The sequence below is a fragment of the Vigna umbellata genome, chromosome 8, assembly GCF_029865625.1.
Source record: "Vigna umbellata cultivar VRB3 chromosome 8, Vumbellata_1.0, whole genome shotgun sequence".
NCBI lineage: Eukaryota > Viridiplantae > Streptophyta > Magnoliopsida > Fabales > Fabaceae > Vigna > Vigna umbellata.
This window is the reverse complement of record NC_142172.1, coordinates 39,053,102-39,058,676: the sequence shown is the minus strand read 5'-3', so window position 1 is coordinate 39,058,676 and position 5,575 is coordinate 39,053,102. Positions and strand designations below refer to the sequence as shown.

General features: G+C 36.6%; 1 pseudogene across 1 annotated transcript; it reads right to left on the bottom strand.

Annotated features, from left to right (window-relative positions):
* Positions 1 to 1,609: 1,609 nt before the first annotated feature.
* On the bottom strand, positions 1,610 to 5,575 carry LOC124830978 (protein indeterminate-domain 4, chloroplastic-like; annotated as a pseudogene). The gene is made up of 4 exons (XR_015781634.1): positions 5,419 to 5,575; positions 5,105 to 5,271; positions 4,300 to 4,696; positions 1,610 to 2,864 (listed from the first exon to the last, which is right to left on the bottom strand). The product of XR_015781634.1 is annotated as a protein indeterminate-domain 4, chloroplastic-like (transcript).

Sequence of the window (5,575 nt, the reverse complement as noted above, 5' to 3'; positions counted from 1 at the left end):
TATAAAACCCCACTGTCAAAATTTGATACCTGGGGCAACTCCAATGCATTGCCCGCTACTTTTTGTTTTTGAAAAAGGGAAAACAATTCATGCTTACATCAATTCACGTGCAAGTGGACAAACAAATAGATAGCTTTGATATGCAAGTCAGAGTCTTTTGTTCATGAATGATTGAGTTAATCACAATGGGGACACAGAAAACTATTCCTATCTACTTTGTATGATTCACTGCATATCATAACATAAATATATATTGCATGTTCCGTTTTTTCTTCTTATTCAAAACCAATATTTTTATTACTTAAAATGCTAACAAAAGTAGTAATCTTTTCAAAATCCAACAACCAGAACTTGTACCCAAAGACTAAATCCGTATGAAAAATCTCATATTTCTCATACCAAACATATTTATGAGATTTTGAAAAGTTTGAAGGTGCAGTGAGATGTTCAGATGTTATTGATGGAAAGGAAACATTATAAAAGATAATAAGGAGTGGAATAAGGAATTGGTTTGGTGTTGAAGAAATATCCGAAAAAAGGAAAAATGGAGAGGGGAAAGTGGTAGAGTATATATAAAGACGAAATGAGATGAGTGGGTTTGATAGTCACGGACGAGGGATTCCCATATGAGGAGGCAAATGACATGAGGTGCGACAAAAGTGTCACAATATCTTTACTAATAATTACGATAACGAACATTTGCAGAGACTATACTGTCTCTGTTGCATGATGCTGATGACCACTGTGTATATATGTTCAGCCACCACACCTTTATTCATTTACTTAACGCCACAAATATCTTTCACCAAATTAATATTGACGTGAGACCTAACCCTAATTGTCAGCAACCACGGCATTGCCCTACAGTGCATGCTAACATGCAAACACCTCAGAGAGAGAGAGAACAACTCATACCAATGTGAGTTTCAAAAGTGGTCAACATGCTCAGGAATATTTCAAAATCATGGCTAAAAAGGGTCGTCTTTAAGCAAAGGAATGTCAACAAAAGCACATGAAAATGTGAACGCCGTTTATCAACTTGTACTAACCATTTTTCTAATTTATATTTTAATCTGTGTGAGGGATTAGTAGATTATGTTATAATTAATTGATTGTTGTTAAATCAATATTTTCAAATATTTTATTTTTTTGAAAGAGAAAGTAGTTTTGGCGTCTGATAAATAACATTTTATGTGTAAGAATTCATGATTTGCGTGCTGCCATGCACGTTTATACTACTCTTGGTATCTTGGTCTTATAATAACATTTTCTTGAAAAGTAAGGAATTAGGTATGTGTAATAACAAATTCCTACTGCTTTATTTTTAAGTTTTGTGTAGCTTTAGTGGGTATGGTATATGTTAATTATAGCTAGAAAACAATGATGAAATTGAAAGGAAACCAGGCTTTGTCGTTTCCGTTGGAATATATCGAATACGTGAAGATTCTCAGCATCCTCGTCTGTTGAGCTTTGTGCACAACCTGGCTGGCTTTACCGTGTTTTCTTTTCTGTCTCAAATTAAACTTTTCATGAAATTCAATGAAACAGTGAATTTATTCAGATGTCTATCACTGTCAAAGAGAGAGTACTGAATACAAAGGGATCGATGTACTCAAGAAAAACATAAGAATTATAATTTATAGAATCGAAATCATAGTTAATATATCAATTAGACTTCTTTTCATAACAAAATAACCTCAAAGCAGTTTTAAATAAGTCCATAAATTCTGCCTAATCTTTTCCTTATTACAACGTTGACTTTCCAAAATGATGATTTGGCTGTGCTGACTTCAGGTCAAGGTCCAAAGAACTGAGAACCCATGACACGTTGTTGTTGTTGTAGTTGTTCTCTCTGTGAAAATCCACCGTTCATATTTCTCACCATTCCTCCAACACCCAAAAAGTCTAAGGTCAACTTATCAGAACCTCCAAAGTTAACGCTAAGATTCTGGGGCAACTTATTGTTGGACTCGTCCAGGTTGTGAAACCCACAAAGGTTGTTTTCGTTCCCTTGCATGTTCCTAAACAAGGACGTGTTTCCATTGGCGATAGAGTTCATCAACCCTTGAAGACTGTGGTGGTGGTGACCATTTTCAGCTTTGGGACCATTATTGCTACACATTCCTCTAAGTAAAGAAGAACCGTTGGAGGTTGTGGTCGAACCCATTTGTGACGCTTTTTGAAGCAACACAGTGGCAGACATATGAGGGGACGATACGTTTTCTAATGAATCACCAAAGAGCGAAGAAAAACCCGAACCAAGATGGTCACTTACTGCAGGGTTGTTATTAAGATAGAGTGGTGGTGGTGTTGTTCCGTGGTCACTACCGCTTATGTTGTTGAATTGATCAGAGATAATGGTGCTAGTGCTATTGCTGCTAGGGAAGAAGCTGAGGTTGAAAAGATTGGAATCAGGTGCAGCAACTGATGAAGAATCGGAGTTGTTGGTGTTGGCATGAAGATCAGTGAGCTGCATTAGGCCATGTAGTTGTTTGTTTGAGAATATTGGTCCTTGTTGCGATTGGTGTTCTTCAAATAATGTTTGATTGGTGCTGTCATTCATGAAGAAAGCTGAAGAAGGCATTGATTGTGGTGAGTGTCCAAATGAAGACTGATTTAGAGGTGGAATCAAGTGCTCAAACTTTACAGCTGCACCAACATTTCCAAGGCGCAAGATGTTGTTAGAGGTTGTTTGGTTCTGATTTTGAACTTGGGAAAGTTGATTACCCACTTGGGATAGGGTTAAACTAGTGTGGTTTGTGCCAAACAGATGAGTCCCCAAAGGGTTCGAGTTACTGGGGAATCTTGCACTCTCTTGTGCCAGCGCATCACAGAACGCCCTATGAGTGATGAAACTGTCACGCCTGCATCAAAAACATATTGGAACAAATCAAGTTATACGTAAATTAACCACATTAGATGATAGAAATTGAGAATAGAAAAGCTGAATTTATTACGTCGAGTATCAAGTTTGGACTCAAATTATATATATTAGTTATAAGTATGCTAAACTGAGAATAGAATGTAATAATCAAACTGTTCCTAATCAGCTCAATAACAGCGAGTATGCCACCGATCAACACATAAAATTCTTAAACAAAACCATATATTTACTTTAAGAACGTGTATGGGTAACCTAACACCGTCCAACCTAAAGAATTTTGGAACTGCTGAATCCAAAGATAGTTAAATATAAAAATAAATAAAATAAAAGCATAATAGGAATCATATTTTCTTTGTCATTGGAACTGCAAATTTGAAAAGAAAACTACAATGGAAACAGAGGGCCCAGGGGAGCATTATATATACCAAAATATGATACACACAAGAAATCCAAATCGAACTGCCACTTTAAGGTCTCTCTCATTGAATAAAAGAGAATTATTTTCAGGTTTTGATGATAGTCAATTATCATAAGAGCAAACATGGGGCCAGTTCAATAAATGCAAACAACCTCAATAGTTGTCTATTTTCTACGATGAGAATTCGTTTCAAAACAGTCGTACAATACAAAAATTGCCGATAGAAGGGGCGAATTAATGCAGAGAATTTGTTTAGCGATTGCATAATAAATAATGGGGTGGCAGTGGTGACAATTATGCAGCTCGGACCCATTGCAAGAAGATAAGTGTATTTATATTTGAACCGAGCCAAGCCGAAAGAGAACAAAAGGCAGCATCTCCAACTCATGTGAGAACAAACCCAGTATCACTGTGCCTGTTGCCTTTGCAAAGTTGTTTACCTACACGTGAATGGGAATAAGGGTGGGGGCACTGTTCCCGAGGAACAAAGTTGAACTTGCTTGTTTTTTCTTCTCAAAGCATGTCAATTTTGGTACCCCATTTCAACAGGGTACTCACGTGCGACCAGTCTTCTGCCATTACTCCACTAACACCCAGACACAAGCTAACAGGGAAATCAATGGAGAAAGCTCTTGTTCACATTTTTAACTTCTCTTTCGACTGTTTACTCAAGCTACATCCTTACATGTTATAATTGACTTAGTCCATTCTTTGTGTAACTTTCTCCAGAGAAATTATTATCAAATAAAAAATTCTTTCAGTGAGGTAATAAAAAATCATCATTATCAAATAAGCTAAATTAGAAATTAGCAAACATACTTAGGTTGCATTTAGACGTGCTTATAATAAAATGCGTCAAGCTTCAAAGCTTTTACTACTGCGAAAAATTCAAAACCCTAATTTTTCATAAAGTTGATGGTGTGTGTATGATACACACACACATTAGATGAGGAATGTATGAAGTGAAGGAGAAAGTAAGATAAAAATGGGTTGTTACCTAGAAAAGAGAGTGCCACAGTCACATCTGTACTCTTTAGTGCCACAAGTCTTAGAATGTGCTTTCCAATCAGATTGAACAGCATATTTCTTTGAGCACTTTTCACACTTCCACTTCTTCTCACCATGCTTGCGAGAGTAGTGCTTCTTGATCCCAGTGAGGTCTCCCAAGGCCCTTGAAGGATCATGATGGACACAGGTGGGCTCGGGACAAAGATAAACCTTTCTTTTTTGCTCTTTTGTACTCTTCTGCTTTAGCTTCCAAGGAAGGTTGTGTCCTCTTCTGTGAAGCTGTAGGTTTTGCTCCCTTTGGAATCCTTTATTGCACACCTCACATATAAACCTGTTTGTTGCCATTAGGGTCTTGGGAGATAGTTCTATCACCTCTGCGTCTGGATCTTTTACCCCCATAAAAATGACAAACAACAAATTATTAAAAAACCCTTTTGCTTCAATCACTTGCTCAAATTGAATACGCACAAGAAACAGAAGAATAATCTTTCTTTTCTGACCCATGTTTTAGAACCACGTAGGCACTTTAACAGTAATCATAAAAGAAATACAAATTTTAAAAAATCATTAAAATTTTTTCACTTGAACTTTCATGCTACTGAGACTCGTGGAGAAAGAAAATCCAACCATGAATTGAATGTCTTCACAGTAAATTAAACAAGTCAATAGCCCTTACTCATATTCATGATTTAGGGTTTTGTTGTGTTTGTTATTGAGAAAACGAAAACAAGGGAAAAAAAACTGCAAAGTATATGTGTGTGGTTTAAGTGATGAAATTCAACTAAGCTACTTGCTTGGTGTTCCAGGTTGATTCCTCCGTTTCTTTTGAGGCACTGCGATTGGAGCCACAGTGGAGGGTTGATGGTGTGCTGTAATCTGAGGGCTTTCTTCTCTGATTCCCAAGAATGGAGTGGATGAGGAAGCTGCCGACATAACTGTTGTGCAAATCTGGAACTAATATCTGAATCAAAAGTAAAACCTATCAGATATCCGAATATCCTTCTGCTGAAAGAAAAAGAAAACCTCAATTGTATGTTTCCTTGTTGCTTGGAAAGAATAAACAAAAAGAAAGGGAAAAAGAAACTACAACAGAATGAAAAAAAAAGACCTGAAGTATGTTTGATTTTTTCCCTGCTTTCTTTGTCTGTCAGAAAAAAAGAAAAAAAAAAGAAACTGAGAGAGATTAAATCACAAAAGATACCGAGAGGAAAGTATCTTAGGAGACAGAAGCAAACAGGAGACGAAGAGAAGAAAACAATTCACTC